At 38.6% G+C, this 26,559-nt stretch overlaps 1 protein-coding gene across 1 annotated transcript in view; it reads right to left on the reverse strand.

Annotated features, from left to right (window-relative positions):
* SEMA6D (semaphorin 6D) overlaps positions 1 to 26,559 on the reverse strand; it is a 598,535-nt gene that overhangs the window by 355,800 nt on the left and 216,176 nt on the right. Inside the window, exon 2 of the mRNA XM_021096114.1 lies at positions 19,589 to 19,669. The gene's annotated coding sequence lies outside the window, so the exon portion shown is untranslated. The remainder of the gene's footprint in view (positions 1 to 19,588; positions 19,670 to 26,559) is intronic.

Genomic DNA, 26,559 nt, shown 5'->3' on the forward strand with positions numbered 1-26,559 from the left:
AGAAGGATGATATCTAACATACTATTGAATAAACAGCATTTATAACAATTGGTAATTACAGATTACAGTTTGTTTACGGTTTAGAAATAGCGCTCTGCCACCATATCTAAGCACTCGGCTCAGTGGTACAAAGACTCAGAACACTGTCATGTAATGAATGAAATATTTTGAGTACCCTACAAACATTGGAAGGATCCATTCAAAAGTAATACATGAGTCCTTTTACCCACTCTTTAAAAATAGCTCATTAATTTTTTGACAAATCACAGATGGCCTAGTTTATTTCATGGTTTAAAAACAATTTTTCACATTTTAAAAATTCACACTTTTCTCCAAAGGAAAACAGACTTACATTTGATCATTCGGATTTTTAGTTTTTCTAAGCTGAAGTTGTTTTAATTTGGAAAACAGTAGTTCTCACAAGAGATGCCCAGACCTACTCATAATTTAGAGTGGTTAGTCTTAGAGTTGCTTTTTCATCTCAAGTGCGGTCATGTGATCTTTTCGGTACATTTTCCTATTATGTTTCCTCTCAGACAAAGCCAAGTCAATTTGCCCTTTTTTTTACTGGCTGACTACTTACTTAATCTCTGTGTGTGTGTGCAGACACACATATACATATGAGTATTCACATATACATACATATACATAAATGCATTATACGTGTGTATGTATAATACCTATATGTCTGTATGTATATATGTACATACACACACAAAGAAGGGGAAAGAGAATGGATCAGAAAACTGCCAGCTTTTAGTAAGAAAAGATTCTCCCTTCCTAAAATTCACCAGCCTAACCATAAACTGCTCTTTATTTGCTTCTACTGATCTATATTTATAAGTCAAATTTATTCAGGGAAATATACCCCTAACCTCTCTTGTTATCTCTACATTGTAAAGACAGAGGATATAAGAATCAAATTTATATAGTTTTAGAGTGGACACTGACTCTTCTGCCAGTTGTTTTCAATGAGGACATTTGCAGGTTCAAAATTACCCTTGGCTCTTTCAGATTCATTAAAGATTTTGTGAACACACAGCTCTCCTCTTAAAGGATAAAACATCTTTTAGGGCTCAACATTCTCAGGCCTTGCTCAAGACACTGGAACCTCACCCCAGTAGGGCCCTGTCTCATTGCTGGTGGTTGGGGTAGATATTTGAAAGACTAAAAAGGAGCCATTGATATGTTTAACACATTTCAAGGTCATCTCAATGAATGCAAAGTCTTGTGCATACATAGAAGATTTATGAAATAAATAAGAGGCTTATTTATAATTATTATCCCTGTTTCAATAGGAACACTAAGATATCTTGGTCACATAAGACATGTCTTTATATTGCAGGCATTTTCAACTATACTGTATCTGAAGTCTAAACTGCTCATTTCTTTCATGCATGTGAATCAACAGGGAGTATTGAAAACACCACACAAGAAGCATTCTTGTGGATGCCTTTGGAACTGAGGCCAGCATGATTCGCTCACATTCATATGCTGGACCTTAAGGTGCAATGATAAAACTATCCCTGCTGGTCACAGTTGGCAGTGTTGCCAGCTAGCCCTATGTCCAGCCCACAGCTCCATCCTTCTAATCAAGAAGCTATGGTTAGCAGGCCATCTGGGATCACTGTGGGAGGACGCAAGTTTGCAGAACAGTGGGAAGAGGAGCAGAGAGAGGATTGTGTTTGTAATTTAGATACAGAACAAGGGGTGGAGATGTGGATTTGGAACCATTTAGACTGGAAGCAATGGTAGAAAGAAAGGGGAATTGTGTTTCAACTGCTGTTATGCTCAAATTGTACTTTGAAATGTTAACCTGAAGGGTACTCATCTAAATAAAATTTTAGTTTATTATTTCTTTTATTAAATTTAGTTTAATATAATTAAATAATAATGACGATAGAATACCCAACTATAGGGTAAAAGCCTCAGAAATCAACAGATTTTAAAGAGGAGGCTTATGACTCACATCTCAAAATGCCTTACACATAAACAGCCATCCATCCTCAAAAGAGAGGCCTAGAATATGGTGGAAGAAGGGATGCCTATACCTCCTAACCATAGGTACCTCTTCAAATGGGAAAGTTACTACTGCCAGCTGTTCACATCATGAACCCAGTATGTTTATCCATGTTCTTCAAGAAATGAAAGTAAAAATTTAGTTCACCCAAGATGAGGAAACATCATATTTGGAGTCCCAAACAGATCTAATCTCTCTAAAGGTCATTGGTTTTTTTTTAACAGCTATAGAAATAACCACTCTCTGTGATTCACTGGCCTTCCTTGTGTAACTTGCTTCACAAGAAGGCTCAGGGGCTGGGGTTCCTAATGAGGGGAGCTTTGTGCCTGGCCTGGCATGGGCTTGCTTGCCAGGCAAGAGCATTTGGTCCTGCAATGGGCACCCCTCCCCTCACCCCATCCAAGAGGCTGCATTGCTAAAATGGCAGAGGGGTGGTAAGGGGTGGTAACATTTGACAAGATCTTGGTAGTCTTCTCAAGAGGTGGCATTTACTACTTTCCTCTGCTTTTCTTTCTACCTTAAAATTAGTTTCATTTTTACAGACAACAAACAAACAAGATGTGTGCAAACATTTCAGAAAGTGTGTAGCTGTCTTCCTTTCTTATTAATGTTCATCTGGACTTTGAGACATTTACCTTGGGCCTGTGTGGAATTGGGGTGGGAACAGAGGCAGAGGCACAAGTTATAACCTTGAAAGGAAATGTCTCTTCTTTCTTTTCCAGCCTTTTACACATTTTCTCTCTGTGGTCTCTCTGCTTTGCTTTGGCATTTAAGGCACAGACACTGAACCACACGAGACCCAGCTCACATTAGTCTGTCTCTGTCTCAAGCTTTCTGCCCTTCCATCTGCCTCATTAAAAATTATACATATTTTATATTGGAGGAGGCACAATTATCTTGCTTTTCCAGACCAGCCCCTAGCCTAAGGACATACCAGAGAGAAAAGTTTTCCTGGATGATTACAGGACAACAGGCAAACAAACACATGCCAAGGAAGTGAAAGCTGGCCCTAATCCTGTACGTAAAAATGGGCCCCCAAGCAAAGGGTGAGTGGTCCCCTCCCCCTTAACTGCAGGCTTTGATGCTAGCAAAAAGGAATTCTCTTTCTTTCTCTCTGTAGCAGAGGAAATGGTTTGGCATACCAAGAAGGAGATTCTTTGGAGAATGCAGTAAAGTGGGAAAGAAGGAGGAGCAAGAACTTAATGCTAAAATCAAAGAGTAGCTGGCCCTGGGCATAGCACATCTTCATTGCTTTTTCCTCACTGATAGATGGCTGGCACCTCAGGGCACTCACAGGAGTGGTTGCTAAGTCAGGCCAGAGAGCGCATGAGCTTGTCTCAAAGCTTTTCACTGCCAAATATAACTGCATGGGCTTCTTAGAGTGATGGAGCCCACATATCCAAACCAACCTACAAGATGCTTTGGCTGTGTTGTATCATTTAAAGTTACAAGAAAGTAAGGAGAACTTTTCATGGATGTCTGCTCAGTTACCATGAGGACCCCAGACTCATTTTCTAATCACTGGGAAGGTCAATTGGCATGGTCTCAAAAGTCTGAGAACTTTAAAACTCCCAGGGACACCTTCTTAAAAAAAAATAGTCTTAAAAACACCCTTGAGCCATTTTAGTTATTGATGGACTTTGACAAGACAGAGCATTGTGGTCTTGACCATACATTACTCAGAAGAGTACCATCTGCCCTACTATAGTCTTTCCTAGGTGTTTCTTGTAGAGCCAAGTGCACAATTTTGTTAGGGTTCTCACCAAGAAATATGCACAACACTCTCGCAGATACTGCAAATCTTTGTCAAATAAGATCCCTCAGAAATTCACACCAGATTTTTGAAGGACTGGCTAGATTGAATATTTCATGACCTCTTGGCATTTCATTTCACTTCCATACATAATTGTTATTACTGTCTGACAGCTCTTGAATGTTTTACTAATGAACTTCCCATACCTTTATTTAATTTTTACAAGAACTCAGAAAGAAAGCAAATTATTGTCTAAGAGGACTTGGAAATTTTAAGAGACTTACCTGAGGTCACACAAGTAGGGAGTGGCAGATCCAGGAACTGACCAGCTCACAACTTGTAATGATAACTTTGGTGGTACTCTCTGCACTGTATCACTGCTACCTCCAGCTTGCCTGATGCTGGGACCTGAGCCAGCCCTGGGCTCATACATCCTCTACAGGAAGCCTCACATACAGAAGAACTTGCTCTAAATCTTAGAGAGTGGGGATGCCACGTTATTGGAACTGTATCTGATTACTTGCAATACACAATATGCACAAGTAATGGGGAGACAAAGATCATGACATCCATCTTACCCATTTTTAAGGGTCATCTTAAGCCCAAATCTGTATCAGAAGACTTTTCTACTTCTCTACTCTAAAACTCCCTTTGCTCTGGTAATTGCAGCATGCAGCTGTAGCTGGAAATATTTGGGTTTCCCGAAAAGCTGGGATTGACTGATCTCTATTTACACCATGTGTTCATAATAGCTCCACAGTGTGGTTGTAAGATTTTTGATTAACATGCATACATCGTGCTATTCTTTTTATCTCCTACAGTGCTGAGCATATTATATTACATAATATACGCTAAATAAACTCTCAGTGGTTAATTTATTCTTGCTCTCTTTAAGTCTTTTACAATATGAGTAGGTACATGGACCACTTTACACCCACATTCACCTATATTTGTATGCTTATTAATAAAGCTCAACTTCTTATCCCTTTTTCTATGTTTTTTAAGGAGAAGTCTCTTGGCCAGCCTGATAAAACATCTGAATCTTGTACCTCTTCTGGGGAGCTAATAGTTTCAAAGTAATTTATCTGAAAGCAATTTATTTGATTATCCTGTTTCATACACCCCATTCCATTACTCTTTTTCCCTAAGAAGAATATACAATTTCCCTTAGCCTCCTCAGAGAGGGTTGGGAAGAAAGTTTAGGAAATCAGAAAGGGCTCCAGTAGGATAAGTAAGAATTTCTTATCCAGTTCCTACACAGCTCTTAAAAACAGTAACTGTAGTAGTGGCAATAATACCATAAGTGAGAGCACTGCTTCTTTTAGAACTTGGATTCAATATAACTATGTGAGTTAGAGATAAGACTATTCTCATTTCATAGCAAGCTTAAACGATATCCCTAAGGCTATATTTGTAGCAAAGAGCAGGCAGGAATCTAACACAGGTTTTCTAATGTAATATCAAGTGTCCTTTCTCCTGTGTATATTTCTTTTCTTTAAAAATAACTGCTTTACGATATGCAAAAGATACTATTACTGAGACCAATGTTTTCCAAAGTTTCCTCCACTGAATCATAATTCCACAGGATGCTATAAAATGTGACAGAAAGAAAAGTCCAGGAAGTTTGTGACACAATAGGTTAAAAATGTTGAACTGTAGAATTTGTCAGAGCATTTTGCCTACCGTTGTGCTTTGGGTGTGTTCTATATGAGTGTACAGCATTTCCCAGACCTTTTGGACTGTGGAGCATGTAGCTCACAGCAGGGGTGTATGTGGTGTTTCTCAAATTTATAAAAGCAAGGCATCATTATATTGACCAACATGTCCTGAGATTTGTGTTCCACACATTTTGGGCAATTCCGATCTCCATCAATGCCTCTCTTCTCCCTACTAAAGTGTTTCATATTGTGTCTACTTGCCATATCATGCCTTTAAATTAAAGGAAATGATGCTATCATCGAAAATGGATCTTACTTCAATAAGATCACAAAAGAAAATGCAAATATGTCTTATTACACCCTACTGGTATTTGAAATTGCCTTTGGTACCTGAGTTATTAATTTCCTTTTGCAACAGTTTAACCGTATAAAGAAGCATGTCATTTCTACCATTTAAACCTATCAGTAAAATGATCATTATGTCTTTTTAGCAGAAAATATTCTCTTCAGATGTATGAGTTGCATCTGGCAGAGAAAAACTGTGTAATTTATACAGTTCATTACCACAATGGTAACAAGAATAAGAATCACAGCAGCCCTTAAGGTATTAAAAAACAAATCTTAAACTAGTCCTTGCTAGAGCTGGGCTCCACTTGGGGAACAAATACTTGGTATTATATATGTGTGTGAAAAGAGAATTTGTGTTTCTATACCCTGTAGGAAGCACACATCAGAGATGTGCTTTTAAATGTTAAAGAAAATGTTAATAAAGGACCAAAATCTCTCTTCAAATAATTCCTTCTGTATCTCCATTCCCTTTAACTTGGGAAGAAAGATTTTACCAGTAATGGTCCTAAGGCCATATCTTACTCTATATACAGACTACATCCTTCTTGCCTTATCTTTCTCTATACATGGACCACATCCTCCCTCATGTGTCCCACATGACAGGGTCAGAAAGGAGCTGGTTCAACTAATCCAGATACTCCCATGCACTGATTATCAAAACTGAATCCATTGTGTTTTCCTCTGCATCAGAAGCTCTGCAACTTCTTGTGATAAAATAGGGAATCACTAGACAGCAATATCCAACAAAACCAACCAACAAACAAATAAGAAAAAAAACAATTAAAGCTCTCACACTAAGCTATTTCAGGTCTTAGGTAACATAAAATTAGTGTATCTATGTTTCTGAAATTTGGGGACAGCAAAAATTGCAGAAATCCTTTCAAGGAATCAGAGAAGTAGACAAAGTAGCATTTATTAATACATAATAGCAAAACATGAAATCTTTTATAAGTTCTTCCCCCAGTTATTATGGAACACCTGCTAATAGCCAATATACACACGAAAGTCTCCAGCAGAGAATGAGTAAGAATAATTAGAACAGGTGTTTATTGGGCTGGGAAATGAGAAGGGAAACTTCAGATTATACACTGAATAGAAGCCCCAAAAGTGTCCCTGGATGCTGTGAAAACTTGGAAATGGAAGAAAAGGTCCCTTTATTATTTAAGTCCAGTGGCACAAATTCCTGTGGCATTCAAGGAGAAGGGGAGGGGTATCGAGCCACATCGGTACCATTCCAAGGGGGAAAAGGGCTAAAGCACAGTAAAAGGGGTTAGCATTCCTCATGAAGAGGGGGCTGCATCAGCCCATTAGCCCCCTATGCCAATATGGAGTTAAAGATAGAACTCATGCATCTTATTCAGATTTACTCTACCTATATCATTTAACTTCAGTATCAATTTTCCAAGGGATGAGAAACTTTAGCATTGACCAATACTGTTGAGGAGCAGCTCTCATATACAATCTTTTTCTATAAAACTGGTGCTTGTGTCTAAGAAGTCAGGTGACAACTTACAGTAATCTTTCTACCTAGAAAACTTGTCCAAGTTAAGAATAAGGACTAATACTTCATCTTGACCTATTCTTATAAGATTTATTCATTCATTGTATAATGGTTAATAGTCTCCCCTCTCTCCTGTTCAGATGAGAGTAGTAGGGTCCACCTCTGATTTTTTATTTCTGACTTCTCAAGCTCTACCACTGGCCTTGCCCCCAAAAGTATCCAGTATATGGTCAGTGAATAAATTGATGAATGAATAAATTAAAAAAAATAAACTAAGGATAGTGTCTCAGACATTTACTCTGAATAGATTTCCTAAGTAATTATAAACTGATAGGCTCTAATGTAACCAATATTTTTTGCAGATAACAACTTTATTCCATTAAAATTTGTTTTCTTTCATCATGAATGTAGAAGCAACTGAAAGCTTAATTTTCAAAATGAATTACCTCCTTCTATTACTTAGAATGTATGCAATATTATCAAGCTCCCTATATGTTTTAAATTCTTCCCTTAACATTTACATGATGGACATTGATTTTTTTAACTCCAAGTAAGAATTCCAGGTATTGGCAAAGAGTCACTACACACTCTTCTATCTAGGCATGAGATGTTCTAAGCATACTTTCCTAAGTTACTCTCTAATCAAATACACTGAGTAAAATCCAGTTTTATAATACTCTGTGTGCCATGTGTCATTTGCCACTTCATATGTTGGTTGCTCTCTAGGCCTTTACTGATTTTCTATTTATAATTTAGTAAAGTTGAAAAAGCCTGTGAATACAGAATCATTTTATAAGCTTGATTTGTTATATTAGAAACGAGTGAGGACTGAGTTCCTTGTCTATCAATTATGGACAAATAAATTTTGCCTGCTCTGAATGACTAGTGTTTTGTTAAATGGTTTTAGTCATTTAATATGCAAAGCAACAAGAGAAACTGGAAACAGTAATGAGTAATGTCAAACACCAGTTGTTTTTAGACAACTACCACCCTCAATGCACAAATACTTGTCCTGGCAAAGCAAGACTGTGAAAGAATAGAATTAGAGTTTGCTTGCTGAATCCCTTAAGTCTGCGGAAAAATCCATACTCTAATTTGTTTATCACAATTGGTAATATTTCATATATATCAAGATACACTATAGTATATCCAAAAAATGAAGGATAATTTCTCACTTGAGGAAGAAAATTGATGTCTTTATCCTGTGGATGTGTAGTTGCTGTTTTTCTTTAGTTGTCAACTAAGGGTTTGATTGTAGTCTTATGTTTCTTTGATGAAGACTAGAAGTTTCATTAGACAAGGTCCCAGGTGAGCTATCAAGTGTGTTATTAGATGTGCTTTGACTAAGAAAGCAAGAAGGCAGATTCAGAATGAGCGTAAGCATTCAAATAATTCTCGTAACAAGAAAGGCTAATTATGGGTAAATCTTTTGCGTTGTTTTAAGAATGCCTGAGAGGAGCTGATGATAAAGATCATTTATCAAGGAGTTAAAGCCTGAGTTCTAGGTCGCATGGCTACTATATGTTTCCTAAGTACACAAACACACTTATGAGAACCTCCATCTTTGGTCTCCATCAAAGTAGGTGCTGCTTGGGTGGGTTTCTTTCATCTGAGTTCTCTCACTGAAAGCTAGAGTTAAATGCTCCCCCAGGGCAGAGGTGTAACCCATCATTCTATAATATATGCAGTACAACACAGACATTACAGTGACTCAGGGTCAATCAGAAGGAACAGGAACCGGGCTTAGAGCTCTTTTTTTAGCAAAAGGCCAATCCTCACCTTTCTTTTATACGTCTTCGTTAAAGGCTGTTTTAGCCAGAGGGTCTTTTCTTCTCACTCCTACCAATTTCCTTGGAGAGTTGGCCTTCCGTTTCAACTGAGTTATTTTGATGATAATGTTTCCTTTAAGATGATTATTTGTTTAAAGTTCAAGCTAATAAAAGTAACTTATCCTATTAAAAATATTCTGGGGAGCAGAACAACATTTTAGGATGTTAATTGCTCATGTTACCAGTCATCCATGAAACATATGCCAAAAATGCTCTAAAAGGTTCCAAAATGCCTCCTGCAGCTATAAATCTTTTACAGGTACAATTATGTGGGAACAGAAATAAGAAAAAGTGCATCCAACATCTGGAGTCAGATGGTTTACTGAAGTAAAATTACAAAATTAAATTTAAATGAACTTAATTAAAAAGGGGAGAGGGATCCAATTTAATATGGACATTCATCATGTCCTCATTGAAGTTTCTTCTAACACCGGAAATATACAATACAGTTGGAATACAAAAGTCGGATAAAGTCTCTAATGGAGTGTGAAAAGATGACCAAAGAGACACAGTCAGGTAGAACATAGTCTCTTTTTCTCCCTGCTATTTTAGCGACATGGAATACCCAATTGTTTTGAAAAGACAGTATCATTCAAGAAAGCTGAGCTTGGAAACTTATCTGTTTCAACTGTCTCTTCTGTTTAGAATTTCATTGTATGTATTTCGTCACTTAACATTGGGGATTACTAGGTTTGGTTTTTAATTCAATGATACATGATTGAAGACTCAAACAATATGCAGCCCCCAAAAAATTTTTAAGGTTCAAATAGGAAAATGTTCATTTCAAATCTCCCGCCCTTTGGTTTTCAGTCTCTAAAAAAAAAAAAAAGAAGAATCAAAATACTGACCCCTTTAATACTGTGATACTAAGTTCTTGCTGCTGTTGATCAGCTTCTGTCTTCCTAGTTCTTAAACATCTTAAAGAGTCTTCCTAACTCTGTGCTACGCCTATGTGCTTAGGAAAACATAATGATATCACTTATAACTGGAATCTAATATACAGCACAAATGAGCGTTTCCAAAGAAAAGAAAATCATAGACTTGTGGCTGCCCCTGGGGAGAGGGAAGGAGAGGAAGGGATCGGGAGCTTGGGGTAAATGGATGCAATCTATTGCTCTTGGAATGGATTCACAATGAGATCCAACTGCGTAGCACTGAGAACTATGTCTCGATACTTACATCGCAACACAACAATGGGAGAAGAAAGTATGTATACATGTATGTGTAATTGGTCCCCATGCTATACAGCGAAAATAAATAAATAAACAAAAATTAAAAAAAAAAACAATGAGAGGTAAAATTACATGTTGTAAAATACCTATCTAGAACTATATGAAAATGATAGAATTTTATTTAATTAAATTAATTGCTTGTCAGTCTAGAAAATGGAGTCAATGTCATTTGGCAAATTTTCATGCCGTGATAATCCTACCTACTATGGACATGGCTGGATGTTTGGTTTAGGAAAACTTTGTATCATCAGCTGACACTCAGATTACCATTATGTCATCCTTCCTTCTTCCCTATAAATATTTAGTTCTGTTATACATGTCATCAGCATCTTTCCTTCAGATCCTCTTTATCTAAAAGAGAAACTCTTAGCTCCCCTTCCCAACTATCAAGCTAATCTAATGTGGTGCAAACTCACCAGCTGAATGGAAGGCAAAGACAAAAAAATGCTTAAGCAGAAAAAGGAAATAAACAATTGAGGGGACCAGAGAAACATAAACCAGGAAAACTAACCAAGTACCTGAGACTGAAACCAAGGAGCAGATGATAAGCAAAGCATCGATGCATATGTATTAAACACTTACTGTTTATAAGTAATGTGCTGAGCACTTTCAAATACATTACAACTGTTAACATGGCAACCTGGTGATAAGAAAGCAAAGGGTAACAGCACTTAAGTAACTTCCTCAACTGTATGGCTGGCAAGTAACAAAGCCAGAATTCATATACCAGTCCATAGATGCCACATCCCATGCTCTTATCTCTATCACACTGCCTCAGAAACTGCAGGTGGTGGGAACCATATTAAGGGAGACTAAGGAATATAACAAGAAGATTGAATCTTGGATTGAGAAATAACCAGTGGTACAGATGAGAATGAATAATGAATAATTTTAACTCTTAAGAAAAGTTCATTCATCTAAATCATGCATTCTTCACTGACTCACAGCATTTGCTTCCCATAAAATGTACAAAAATATTACTCTTTAAAATTCTTGCAATATCTCTTCTTGTAGGAAAAGAAAAGAGCAATTTTGTAATTTGTAATAACCCCAATGGTACTGACTATGTCTCTAATTCTGATCCCATTCTATTTATTTAATATGTATATATTTTATTTTTGCATAGAATAGGGTAGCTGCTACTAAAGCCATAAATAGAAAACCACTTTGTTTTTCAAAGATATTAGGCCTAAGGCTTTAGATTTAATTACACCTTGTATTTCAGTTCCATAGAGTGACTGACCACCTATAGTGCCTCCTTCAAACTGGACAACTATTACCACCCATCCCAAAACAATGTTGGTTTTAGAAGTGTCTTAGATGGAAAGAAAAAAAAAGATAAGAGTCATTTATGTTTTCAGATGCAGTTCTCAAGCCAATTTTGCAAAGACAGAGGTAAGGACAAAGAGCATCACTAGAATGAGGAAAGCACACACCTTCGCTCAGTTCAGAGGGGGTGACCTTAAGGATGAGCAGAACTGTGAGGTGACCAATACTTTAGAAAATTCACAGAATAAGAGAATGCAGTACTTCTAAAGAAAAGTGGAAGACACAGTCAGGTGGACAGTTTACTCATTCACTCAATGAATCAAGGAATGGAACAGGTTGGTGGAGAAAGGGGGGATTATAAACAGGCTTGTGGGGGAAAAGTTGGAGCAAGGATCACAAAAGTTCATTAAAGTGCAATAATGGGTTCCATAGTTGAGCTTGTATCTGATGGGACAAATAGTACAATGTCCTTCTAATAAAGGGAATTAAGAGGGGTCTTTTGATTTAAGATCAACAAACCACTGGGTTCTGTAACAACGAATTCAGAGGGATTGTAACCCACTAAATGTAAGGCCAACTCACTGAAGACCCTTATCTGGTTCAAGTCAAAAGAGTTTATCTGTGTGTCCTGAGCCACACAACTCTTCTGAAGAACAACGGTCTCCTCAGCAACAGTCAAGTGGAAACCTCAAGATGCTTCAGTTCTTGGGAAGGCCTGCTTTATCACCTTAGGATCTTGCACTCAACACTCTCCTTGCCCTTGACACTCACAGCCTCACACTACCATCTGCAGGACCAGGAGGACAGGATCATCGGGCCTTTGCAGGTCAGTCACTGTCAATTCTTTCTCCCTCTTCTCTAATTCTCATACAACTTTCTCACTACTTATTTTGACACTGCCCAACCCCACACCTCCTGAAACCCTTTCTCTTAACCCTCTGGGACTTAGATCAATTACCAGTAAGTTTTAATCCTTTTCAATTTCCTTTGGAAATTTTCTTACTTTTTGCGCTAGTTGAAACCTGGATCTTCCCCAGTAACAGTGATTCCACTGAAACCCTTCCTAGATGTAGCTTCCTGCTGTGGCTTGAATTTGATCTCTCACCTAGGAACTTGTATACAAGTTTTTTTGCACAGCCAAAAAAAAAAAAAAAATTATTTTATTAATTTTTTATTGTTATTTTGAAAACTACTGCTTTTGGGGAATAATTTTTAATAAAAATTAAAATAAAAACTTTGCTTTCACTTACATATTATCAGGATATACCACCATCTACCCCTGTTGGTGTTTTCCCACCATTCTCTAATTCATTTCCCCTCCATTAATTGGAAATCTTACTGCCTGGCTCAAGATGACTCTAAGCCTACCCTCTTCAATTTTCAGTCATTTCCATATTCCATGGGATGCTCCTCCTGCTATCCTTTCCTCTCAGTTCCTGGACTTCAAAGATTTAATCAACCATTCCTCCTAAGCCACTCAATTCCAGTCACACCCTTCACCTCATTGCTCCCAATAACAGCAGCCTCTGCAACCTTTAATTTCAAATAACCCTTTCCCTGATCATGACCTCTTATCTTTCCCACTCACCCCCTCTAACACCCCAAATCCTGTAGTTGTACAATCCCACCAGGACCTAAAATCCACTCTTAATGTCATGAGAAATCTCCCCCATGATACCCTCTCTTGCTTCCTTTCCAGCTTAAGTCCCATAGATAATCACTGTAATCATATCTAAGTTCCTTTTTTGCTTTGGTGGATTTTCTTGGTGAAATCATAGCCCTCACTAAAATCCACCAGGCAACCACTCTGCCTACATGAATGCAGCCCACTGTGTCTGTTATCTTGTAAATAATCAAAAGAGAACTTGCACAGGCTTTCATGGTCACCTTTGCCCACCTACCCACATCTCTCCTGTGACTATGTATTCATTCTCCATGCTCTGAGACAAAGCCAACCTCACCACTTAGGCACAGGACCTTATCCTCTTCCCTTTTACTAGAATTACTGCAGCATATGCTGATGTGGTCTCCCCACTTTTGCCTCTCCTGATAACCGCATGTGTTGCCTCCACAGTCCACTCTCAATGTGGCAGCCAGAATGATCCTTGTAAAAATATAAATCACCTCAATCATGCTACTCCTCCATTTGAAAACCTCTAAAGGCTTTCCCATGTCACTGGGCACCAAGACCATGATCTGGCTCCACATTGCATCTCTGACTTCATCTTTATCCCCCTTTCACTCTGATCCAGCCTCAGAGGCCTCCTTGCTGTTTTTCAAATATGCCAAGCCCTCTCCCGACTTTTGCACTTACTGTTCCTATTGTCTAGAAAATTCTTCCTTCAGATATCAGCATGATTTGCTACCCATTTCCTTCAACTCTTGCTTCAAAAGGTCTCTACAGGGAAAAGCTTTACTAGACTTCTTTACCTACAATTCAAACCCCACCACCGTCCTGTGAAAGTTCATACCTTCTTTACATTTTTTTCCCTTTAGTACTTATCTATATACACAGGAGTATAAAATATATAAACAATGTATCTTTCAGATTTGTATCTTGCTCATTGCTCATCTCCTCTACTAGAAGGTAATCCATGAAGACAAGGATTTTTATCTGTTGGGTTTACTTCGGTAACCCCAGTACACAAAACAACGCCTAGTAAATGCCTAGTTGGTGATCAATAAATATTTGTTCAATGAAGAAATCAACAAATAAATGGGTATATGAATAACAAGGAAAAAGAGAAAACAGAAAGTTATAAACATTTTCCACATGGAAAATTAGTATTGATAGATGTCTATTTTCACTATGAGATCTCCTGTTTAGGAAATCAGGATTTCAGGGAATCACAGGATACAGTAGTTGTCATGGTGGTGCCATGACAATATAACAATATAGCTCACTGGGTAACTGAAAAACACCAGGAATTAGAGCTAATCCAGGACATCAAATTCTAAAGTTACCATGGCTATTGTTAGTAATTGTCATCCCTTGAGGAAAGAGATATATGGTATATCTTACTCTTTAGGGTAACCTATGGAAGTTTCACTTGTCATGATTTATCTACTTCTCCTTGCTCAGACATCTTTCCCTCTTTCCTCTCCCATTCCCTCTCCCTCTCTCTCATATAAAGCACATAAGCAGATGGCCTAAAAGTTGGTGTACATGACCAAGGGATATAAGAGCATGTCTTCTTGCCTGATATTAGGATGAAATCATGCTAAGCTTACACAACTTATGTTTCCCTGCTTTCCTTGACCTCTACTGTCCCAAACAAAGAACATTTCTACATTTAAGTTTCTAAAATGTTTTCTAGGATGCTATTTATGCCTCTACGGTGTATTTCTATAATGTATCTTTTAGATAGTTAATTAGAATTTTTTGCAGATATTTGGTAAGACATCAGAGAACACATTATTAAAAACTTTCTCCCGTTCTCCTTCAATTCAGTAGAATCCTTCAGTGATATAAAAGATTGCCTTTTATCAGAGGCGCTCAATCTATCCCAATTTTCCTTAAGTCACTGTGCTGTAATGACACTCTGTCAGATGCAAAGCTTGAAAATAAAAGGGGAAAAATCACTTTTGACTTTATTACACCAAAAATGTCTGAGTGATAGATGGGACCATTGCAGATATAGTGGTTGTCTGGTTCCTACTGTTAGTCATGGGTTATTCTGATCATCTGCAAAGTTTTATTTATTTATTTATCTATTTACTGTCTTTTTAGGGCAGTACCCACAGCATCTGGAGGTTCCCAGACTAGGGGTCGAACTGTAGCTGCCAGCCTACACCACAGCCAGAGCAACATGGGATCTGCGCTGTGTCTGTGACCTACTCCACAGCTCACGACAACACCGGATCCTTAATGCACTGAGTCCAGGGATCTAACCTGTGTCCTCATGGATACTAGTCAGATTTGTTTCCACTGAGCCACGATGGGAACTCCATCAGCTGCAAAGTTTTAGTGGGTGACTGGCATAGAATATACTTACAGTTTTCTGGAGCTTCAGTGAAATGCTAATGAAAGTAGCAGAGACTTTAGAGACTCTATTTGAATTTCTATCAGTTTCCATTGTTTCATGATCCCATTACTGGGAAGGGACCTAAGGATCCCTTTTGCTGATTATATCTCACTTCCATTTTGACTTTGGAGAGAAGCAGAGGTCAATGATTGAAAAGAGAAATTATCTTTTAGTTGGAAACACTGGAAATAATAGCATCCAGATCAGACAGAGTCCAAGAAAACTAATTCATTGAGTGTCAGTAGTATGGTCTACTATGATGATTAAAACTGTATTTTTCAGGCCAATTGGGTCAGTTATAAACACATGGAAATCTGGATAGAGTGTCTTGGGATAATTTTTCCCATACTTAGATTTATTCCTATCTTAATTCTCTTTGGTTACTTTCCCAGATTAGTCACAGAATTTTATGACTCAAAGAAAGATGAAACTAGGTTCTAACATGTGGAGAGAATAGACCATACCCAGGCTTAAAGAGATCATTAGTTTATTTTCTTGGGAGAATAAACTGGTATGAATGATGGTGGGTTTAAGAGTCAGAGAAGGAACAAACGATGCCTCTCTATAGTTTGCATCTCGGGATCAGGGAAGAAAATGGTAGTGCACACAGGTAAATGTATCCATAATGGTGAACTCTGATGGTGTTCAAATTTTATCCATAAAAAAACCCAAATAGATGATATTCATGGTTGATATTTAATATGTCAGCCAATTTCTTTGACCCATATCCACTATATTAAGGTTCTTTTCCAGCACTCTGGATAAAAATTTGGACCTCTGTGTTTAACTTCATCCATTATTCATAGTCCTTAATTGCTTTTAATATCAGTACATGAACTAGGCACTCTGGAAGATTTTCTATAACATGTAATTATTGGAATTTCCTCTTTATTATCTGGGTGATGTCCTCCAATAATTATGGTTGTTTTCTTAAAGGGTATGCGATCCACAGTTCTTTTCAGGGGCAAAGACAATGGTGTGTTCAAGCAAATTGTGTTTTTTGACCCAAGACATCCCCCCCGCCCCCGCCACCTGGCAGTTCATATGGATTGTCTACAACATTTGAAATGAAACAGAGCCAGAAAGTAAACTCAGGGGTATGGGGGTATATTTGTCTTAGAGATCAAACACTTAAAGCAGGATTTGTGGAAGCAGAGGGCTGTGGGTCAATAGCTAAAAACAAACAAACAAACAAAACAAAACAAAACAAAAAAACAAAAAAAAAATCTGGATTATCAACCAAAATAAAGGACTTTCTGAGGTGTGAAGGAGAGAAGAAAGGAGACTGGAGTGGGTGGAGAGGAAGGGGTAGGAAGATAAGCAGAGAATCCGGCTCAGTAGAAATATACATCTGAAAAGAACTCGAGGTCTGAGAAAGGCTAATTCACCTCCAGGATCAACGCCAGAGGACACTGAAATCTAAGATCAGTGCAGACACAGGTTCAGACCAGACACAAGTCAGAGACAGTTACACAACTGACTTTTGTTGTTATCATAATTTAATAAGAAAAAACAACCAGATTAGAGCTCACAGCAACTGTAACCCTTTGTTCAATGTGAAGAAATCTATGAAAATTTCTGAAGATGCTTCTTTAATATAACTTTCCAATGAGACAAGTGCTATTCATAAGGAAACGACTTTATAAGCATTACAAAGTTCTGTGTAGTGATTTTAAGTTCTTCAAAGTCTTTCCTGTTTTTTATTTTATCTTTGGATAAATCTACAGAGGAATAAGTACAGTTGAGTATTAACCCCATTTTACAGGTTGAAAATTAAGGCTCAATAGTTAAGTGACTATTTAATGATCCCTGAGGCAAAAGAAGGAAAAAGAACTTCTTTGGCTAAATTGGCTCTGGCGTTAGGATTAGGATTTAGGTCCACCAATTCCTAAATCATTGCTCTTTCTACCATGCTACTTTGCATCTATGTATTTTTTCTCAAACAAGCCTATCTGGTCAACAGAGCGGTTTCATATTGCAGAAAAAAAATGCACAGGATTCAGTATCATCTGTTTCTCTACAGAGATGAGGAACTTCAAGGTTAGTTTCAAGAAAACCGTCCCATATCCTAAATGACTCAGATCTGGTTTATCACAATCTTTTGGGTGTTTTTGGTAGGCTTTCACTCTTGGTAACAAAAGCCATACTCTGATATAAGGAGCTCTGAGGCAACAATGCCATCTGTGGTTCAGAAGTGAGTCATTGGAGACAACACTTCCACAGAGGTCTGTAGTTTCATTAAGGCCAATCACACACATGTTCTCTTACTTTTTTGTTCTTCCCTCAAATTGCTCAGCTTTGAGGATTCTAAAAAGCTCTGTTTTGTTTAACTCTGGCCTTTCTGAGATCTGAGATTTAATGACTCTCTAATTAAGATATTATCTTGAATTCTATGTATAGAGGAGAAACCATGACTTATGCATGGGAATTTGGGTTTGGTGGCAATTCCTAGAAAGCATATCTAAATCACAAAATTCAGCATTAAACGCAAGTGAAAAGTAATTTAATTTTAAAGAGGAATGTGTTCTTCAGATAAAAGAAACCATAATGGTACATTCATTTACTTTCATATATATAAAAGTGTGAAGCTGTACTGTCAGTTCCAGGTATCAGTTTAAGTAATGCATCTTCCAGGCTATTTCACAATCATTCCTCCATTGTTCCATAAATAGATTATGTGAATACAAGCTGTTAATCTAAAAGGTGCTGCAATAATATAAATGAATAAAGCAGCAGGGCAATTTGAGAGGAATATACTTAGATGACTAAATACAAATGTAGAATGACCAAAATAATCCTTTGAAAAAAAGCCACAGATTTAAGGTTTTCAATGCTCAAAAATGAACACATAAGTTGGCTGAAAGTCACATTTTGTTCCATGTACCATGGACCTGCTCCAAGGCCACATGAAAATGGGGACCTGAACATTTGTAGAAAATGTACTAAAACGGCAGCCCTCGGAGAATTGAAGACACTGAGTAGAGTTTAATCCTATGAAGATCTGACACAGTATGGAGAAGATAATGGAATGAGTATTATTACTGAATTTAATCTGTTCAACGCAACAAGTCAGGGTCCAAAGAATCGACCTGGGTCCTAGATGCTATTGTTTATTAACTCCAGGTAACCACATTGTTGTGTGTTTTTTTTACTTCATATTGGAAATGTGTCCAGAGACTGTTCTCTTTCATAAAAGATGGGATGCTGAATTATTACTTAAATCAATACTATATTTTGGCCTCAGATCTAAGAGTGTGTATGCACATGCATATATGTAAATGCACATATACAGAAAGTCTCCTCTTTTCAACACTATCTTCTAATAACACAATCTGCTGTCCATCTGCCAACATCTTCACCATCATGCCTCTCTTTTTAAGAAGCATCATTCAGTTGAGCCTGTGACTCCAACAAGCATCCAATGCACACGCACCACACCATCAGCACCTAGCAATCTTCATTTTTGAGCAATCTCTTAACTGACTACAGATTTGGTTCTTTTAGAAATCCCATAAATCCCAAATCTCTGGACCCATATCAAGAGTATGACTGCCCTCTAAGGTGCTGAAAACAGTATCACTTCCGCTTTCTTTCTTCTGGTGGATCTTAAACATTGTGTCCCTTTGTGCTCTAAGAGTCATATCTCTTCTGAATACATATAGTTTCATTGTTCAAAATGGAAACCATTTCTCTCACTTGGTCCAAATGTATGGAAATAAAAGAAATCTGATATTACTTAGTTTCCTTATTTTCACCAATACCAACAATATTGAGTTGAATGTTTATGGATTATAGATTTAACTTCTGTTCACTGTGGTTTTGCAAGGTAATTGAATAGAGACCTGTGTGGGTCAAAAAATATACACCTCAGCAACTCTAGTTTCATATCTAGCGCAAAAAGCCAGAACCCAGTCATGTTTAATGTCCTTCATTGTTATATCTTTAAATCTTACCACTGCAAGCAAATGTGAAAATCCTTAAATTGCTGGCCTCAGTGTTCCCATGTCAACTGGCATATGCTCAGGTTGGAGATCCTGCCAAAAGTCAAAGGAAAACATTTATGAGACCAAGGTGATGGACAATTATTTTAATCCTGCATGTCCAGCACTGCCGGCAAGCTTGGTTTATGAATGCCTGCTGCTGCTTTAATGATAAGACCTCTTCAACACAGCTGAATGCAGTGCACCAAAGGATTTCCTTTTACTATTTTTTTTTTCCTACCCTAACTAAGAGACTGATTATTGATCTCCTCCTGGATGTTCCTATTGAGAACAGGCCATTCATGAATACAAACAGGAAGAATAATGGTGCACTGCATGGGTAGTTTTAATAAACTGCAATAGGGATACAGTCTCTGTAGGGGGGAAAAAAGGACCAATCCAATCTTAATGAAGCATGTGTTTACATGACTGGAAGGCCTGTGGGCATCCTATAGGACAAGAATCAGAGTCCAGAACACCTAGGCTTTGATTAGTCAGAGTGCCATGTCAGAGTGAGTGCAAGACCCACCCCCCAATCCAGACAGACTATACCTACTCAAGGGAAGCTTCCAAATTCCCCTGTTGCCCTTACAACAAAAGCACTGACAGCTGGGATGGACCGATCTGACCACACAACTGGATTAGAGGGATGTGAATCCAGAAGCAGCTATATAGAAAAACAAGAGATGTGAGCCCACTGGGAAACTTGAGAATCAGCAAAAAGTACCTGAAAAAAAGAACTAATTAGTACAGGCCACCTTCAGACACAGTTAATGAGAAAATCTTTTCTGTTTTAGCCAGCCCCTTCTTGTGTTATCTGGCTACAGCTGATGTAAGTCAAGCACTGAATTTAGCAGAAATCTATGTACAAGGAACAACAGCTGTGATATTTAAAAGGGCTTTTTAAAAATCAGAAACTGCCACCAACAAAACAAGGAAGACTTGTTTGGAGGGCAGCTATAAAGCCAAATGTGTTCCAGTTGTGCTGAGGTGCTTTCTGCACAAATGAAGTTATTAAACCAAAAAAGCACACTTTCCATAACATATAATTACGTTTCTTTTTAACATCTGATTCCAGCATCTACTTTGAGTAATTCCAACATCTACACAGCATAAAGGCTTTTAACCAAAACTCCAAGAAACATCCCTTAAAAAGTTTATAAATTTTATGTGTTTTGTGTGTAAAGTATTTGTATTTGCCCCCATCCCATCCTCCACTCCCAGGACTTTTCATAGCTTTCATCAGATTTAAAAAAAAAAAAATTTAATTTTATTTTTATTAGAGTATAGATGAGTTACAGTGTTGTGTCAATTTCTATTGTACAACATAGTGAACCCAGTCATACATATATAAATATAAATATAAATATAAATATATATATATATACACACACATACATACACACACACACACACACACACACACACACACATATCCTTTTTTCTCATACTATCTTCCATCATGTTCTATCCCAAAAGACTGGCTATCATCCCCTGTGGGTCATCATATTTTTAAGGTGGACGCTGACTCAGAAAAGGTGAAGAAACTCTGGACCGGCAGTTTGAGGATGTTGGTTCTAATCTCACCTCAGCTCTAACTTGCTTTGTGGCCTCCAGCAAATGACTTCTCTCTATGCCTCAGTTTTCTCATCTGGGAAATAAGAGTGCTGAACTAGAGAAATCTAAGTATTTTTCCAGGTCCAAAGACCTAGGAAAGAAATATCAATAATACTGGGAGCGTCGAGCTGGAAGATATCTTGCCATATCCGTTGTCCACATCTCCTTATTTGTGGGAGAGAAAATGAAGTCCAGGGAGGTTTTCGTTAATACTTGTGAGGATCAAGGATTGAACCCAGAATTTCTGACTTGTATATAAGTTCGCTCTTCATTCTAACACACACATTTGTAAAGCTCTATTCCCAGCTCACAGTTTTACTCATTGACCGAGGGAGCTGTTCAGGCAGGCTTTCCTTGTCTTGGCTGGGAGAGGGGTACAGTGAGTCCTTTGGGGTTCTCTCCCAGATTTTCTCAGGGAGAGCACATATGCTCGGTCCCCAGAGAACTGTGCTCTCACACTCACAGCTGTGCGACAGACAAGAAAAAGCTGTCTAAACAAAAATAATCGGCATTTGCAAAAGTGCTCTGGGGTATCTTCAGGAAGTGTTCCAGGAAAACTGCTATTATAAAAAGATCGCTGGGTTCTCTTCTCCTGGATCCTACTCCATACTCAGACATTAATATTTTAGGTGCATCAGTGATACTCACATACTCATTCAAAGCTCAACACTCAGCAAGCAGGCCTGGTAACAACAGACTGAGCCCTTGCTTTCATGCAGATTACTGTCTGGCAAGGAACGATGGCTTCCTGAAAGCTCTGCTGCATTGCTGCTGTGTGTGCCGAGGACCAGGGGCACCACCTCCCCAACAGAAGGGCTCATGTTCCCTTTGAGCTGCCCTTTCTCAAATTTGCAAGCACAGCTCAATAGTCTGTGCTATTACCTCACCATAAACCAGTTTATCCAAATACCTTTTGTTAAACTTAATAAAGCCTTAGATTCTATATGTCTTTCTTCATTTTGTCAATTTCTATTTGTTTATCAAAATCCTACTTACAGGAGTTAGTTCTCCTTGTGGCTCAGTGGGTTGAGAACCTGACTAGTATCCATGAGGATGTGGGTCTGATCCCTGACCTCGCTCAGTGAGTTAAGGATCTGTGTTCCCACAAGCTGGTCACAGACGTGGCTCAGATCCAGCATGGCTGTGGTTGTGGTGTAGGCCGGCAGCTTCGGCTCCAACTCAACTTGAGCTGAAGGGAACTTTTATATGTCATAGGTGCAGCCCCCCCCCAAAAAAAGTCCTATTTCTACAGTGACACCTAGATCAAATTCTCCCTTCTCAATCTCCCACTATGACTTTATTCCAGCCACTGAAGAATGTACAGAGCAACTGCATATATTCCTGTTCTACAGAACTTGAAGTGCAGGAATTCTAGGCCTTCACTGGTATACAGGAATGATAAATCACTGAGTTCATTTCATATGTAAGGAAAGAGTGGCCTAGAAAGACTGAGCTGCTGAGTACTTGTTCATGAATTATTACAAATCAAAGAGAAAGAACAGGAAAGTATATATTCGTTTAGCATTTGCTCTGTGCTGTATTCTTTGTAAGCTATTTTCTTTTCTTTTTTTTTTTCTTTGTTTTCTTTTCTAGGGCTTCACCCACGGCAAATGGAGATTCCCAGGCTAGGGGTCAAATCAGAGCTACAGCTGGCAACCTATGCCACAGCCACAGTAACATCAGATCCGAGCTGCATCTTTGTCCTACACCGCAGCTCATGGCAACGCTGGATCCTTACCCCACTGAGCAAGGCCAGGGATCGAACCCACAAACTCCTGGTTCCTAGTTGGATTCATTTCTGCTGTGCCATGACAGGAACTCCTGTAAGCTATTTTACTTATTAACTTTTTTGTCTTTATTTATTTATTTATTTTTGTCTTTTGTAGGGCCGCTCCCATGGCATATGGAAGTTCCCAGGCTAGGGGTCTAATCAGAGCTGTAGCCGCCGGCCTACACCACAGCCACAGCAACGCCAGATTTGAGCCGCATCTGCAAGCTACACCACAGCTCATAGCAATGCCGGATCCTTAACCCACTGAGCAAGGCCAGGGATTGAACCCACAATGGTTCCTAGTTGGATTCATTAACCACTGAGCCACAACGGGAACTCCAGTGTAAGCTATTTTAAAAACATTATTTCATCTAATTCTCAGAAATATTTGGCTTGGTAGATATATTATTATCCCCATTTACAGATGCAATAAGCAAGTCTCAGAGGAAATGGATAACTTAAACCAGTTATCTGGTTTAAACAACCAGATACTTTTTTTACTTCTCAAACAAGCTGTAAGAAGTAGTTGGTAGAGGTGCATTCAAACTCGGCTCTGTGGACACAGGCCCAACCATCCCAAAGGCAGTTCTTGTCCCCCTTACCCTCTCTACTTCCAGATAGGGAGATGAGAAATTGAAATTTACTAAGGAAGGTAATTCAGGCAGCCCTAATGATAAACAGCAAGTCCCTGACAGCTTGGTCAAGGGCCTGATCTACTGCCTACTTCTGAGATCCCCCACAAAGGGACAGTGAGGATGAAGAAAGGCCTGAGAGTACCATCTTTGCGGGAAGGAAAGCCATGGAGACCGGCAGAATCTGCAAGTATCTGAGCTGCTGGTTGCTTATCAATCAGAGGAGCTTTGGCAATCATGTACAATCTTTAAGCTCTAGGAATGGTAACAGCTCAGTAGATATAAAATATTTTTAAAAAAAACACTGTAAGTTTCCACCTTATATGCATCACTCTTGAAGAGAAGTGAGACTCTCCCAATCTTTATTTCCAAATACTCTCTATCTTCTACACATACAAGGTATTGGGCAGTTTTTCACACCAAAAGATGCGCAGGAATTGAACTCACTGGGTGATTGCAGCTGTTCTTATGTGGATCGGTAGCATCCTGTATCTACTTCAGGTGGACTTTCCCCAAATATTCTTGCAACCATGACAGCCTAAGTACCTCTAAAATAATGACAATAACCACGCTTCCTGGATATTTAGAATTTTTCACTTTACAAAGTATCTTTACATACACTGTTACTTAATTTCCACTAAAAAAACTAGATAAAATGAATAGGACAGTGATTATCATTCCAATTTTAGAAATAAGGAAGTTGAAGCTAAGTAATGTGTAATTACTAAATTAAGATAACGTGTAACAACATAAAAACAACAAAAGTTGTACTTATTGAGGGCCTGCCAGGTGCCACACACCACTGCAAAGATTATATCAATCTGCTCACTTAATCTTTATAACCATTCTATGAAGTAGATATTATCATCTTCAGACAAAGGAAGAATCTAAAGGATTCGAGAGGGTACAATGACTTGCCTAAGGTTATGCAGCAAGTTAACACCAGAGCTAGGATTCAAATCAATGTTTAAGTCAAAGCCCAGAATCTGAAACAAAACATGACAATCTAATTTCCAGAGATATCCTCATTTCCTGAGCCTCCAGACTCACTAGGCTGCCACACCCTGCCTTTCTTGAACATTCTGTGGCCTTTGCAATGCACTTTAATCACACTTTAAAATACAGAAAATTCAAATTATTGGAAATTTGTGGTCGAAATTCTTTAGTATTACCCTCCACAATGCAGGAAGTTCAGGCAAAAATCTATGTCAGAGAAACTGCTTTTGCTTCCCTTACTATGTTCTTGTAGACTGAGGTATGTTGCTTTTCTCTTGTAGATACTGATGGTTACCTGCCTACATATGTGCAAAACTGTATGTAACACAGGATGAGAACACTCAGGAAAACCTTTTCCTTCCTCCTTTATTGGGTTCAGAAAAAGAAGTGAAGAATTCTAAGGAGAAGAGGGAAGAGAAAGGATATGTGAAAGCACTTTCCTTTCAAAGAACATTGGTTTTCAGGTCCCCTTGCATATGGCGCCCATGTGAGTAAAAAACGTGCAAGTACTTCAGAAACGCTGTAGGGCATGTGTTTCTGCATACATATGCATAATGTCCTTTTCACACTTTGGAGTCACCAGATGCCTGGTTCTGCTTGGAAGGGGCTCAGTAACCCACTTGAAATCATGAGGATTCATAATTCATTTATGCAAGCTGCAGAACCCCTCTAGATGACATCTCCTATTCTAAAGAATGATTGAGAGGAAGACGTAATAGAGCTGAAAATGACAATGAAATATTAGCAGTGTGGCAGAGTTTATAGGAGGCCCCCCAGCTAGATGAGGGAATTATGCAAGTCAAAAAAAGAAGAGCCTTCAGGCAACATGAGAAGCAAAAACAGAGGAAGAATGTCTAGGTGTCAAGGACTAATTCTGATGCTATGGGGAAGGCCCTGAGGCATTGATTCATTTTATAAGTAGGCATACAAACTTCTACCTCAAATTCTCTCTGAGTGCTGGGCAAAACTATTCTTCTTTTCACACTGGACCTTTAAATTTACCTAGCCCTCTAGAGAAGCATTTGGGTGTCAGAGCTGAGTTGTTAGTTGGGCCCAGGATCTGCCTAATCTGGGATTTCAGGCTTTGATCCTGTTTTCCTGGCACCACCTTCCTTCCATCAAATCCTTCCCTGCTGGCTCTCGAAAAGTTTTTCTGAAACCCCAAGCTGTTGCCACCTTCCTCCACTCCCTTACCTGCCCCCCACTATTAACAACACCTGACTCAGGGATGAGAGCCCAGCTCTTGGGAAGAGACTACAAAGCTCTTTAAAATCCTGCCCTGCCTTTTCACCTCTTACCACATGGAGCTTCTTGCATCTCCTAAAATGCTTTTAGTTTACTGTGCCTCTGTCCTGCTGTCCCTTCCTCCTAGAATGCCTTTCTCACTGCTCCACTGGGCAGATTTCCCACTCATCCTCTAAGAACAGCCACCATGTAACTGGCTATGGAAAGACTTTCTCAGCCTCTAGGAAGGAGTGACTCATCCCTTCTGCTGTACTCTCATGACACCTGTCACTCATCCCTACTTGACCACTTAGCACTCTCCACTAGTTTGGGCTGCACAAAACTATGGATTTCTGGAGGGTAAGAGCAATGCATATGAATATACCTTTTTATCCTTTATACTGAGCAAACTGACTAAAATGTATTAGCTTAATAAATCCATGTTGATTGAAAAAATGAATGAATGGCTCCCTCATTCCCCTCCCATGTGCTTTTTAGCAATTTAGCATGTGATCCTTCATCATTCTTTGATACACTCCAGTGGGTATATTGGAGAATAAAGGTAACAGATCAGAGTACCAGCTAAGCATCTTTGTTCTGAACCTTACCCTTTTGGTCAATTTCTTCTTTCCTATAAGTGACGATCCTTTACTATGATTCTAGAGTTTTCTCAGGTCACAGTATTAAAGCTCCCAAAAAGAGTT

Source organism: Sus scrofa, chromosome 1 (genome assembly GCF_000003025.6).
Source record: "Sus scrofa isolate TJ Tabasco breed Duroc chromosome 1, Sscrofa11.1, whole genome shotgun sequence".
Classification (NCBI taxonomy): domain Eukaryota; kingdom Metazoa; phylum Chordata; class Mammalia; order Artiodactyla; family Suidae; genus Sus; species Sus scrofa.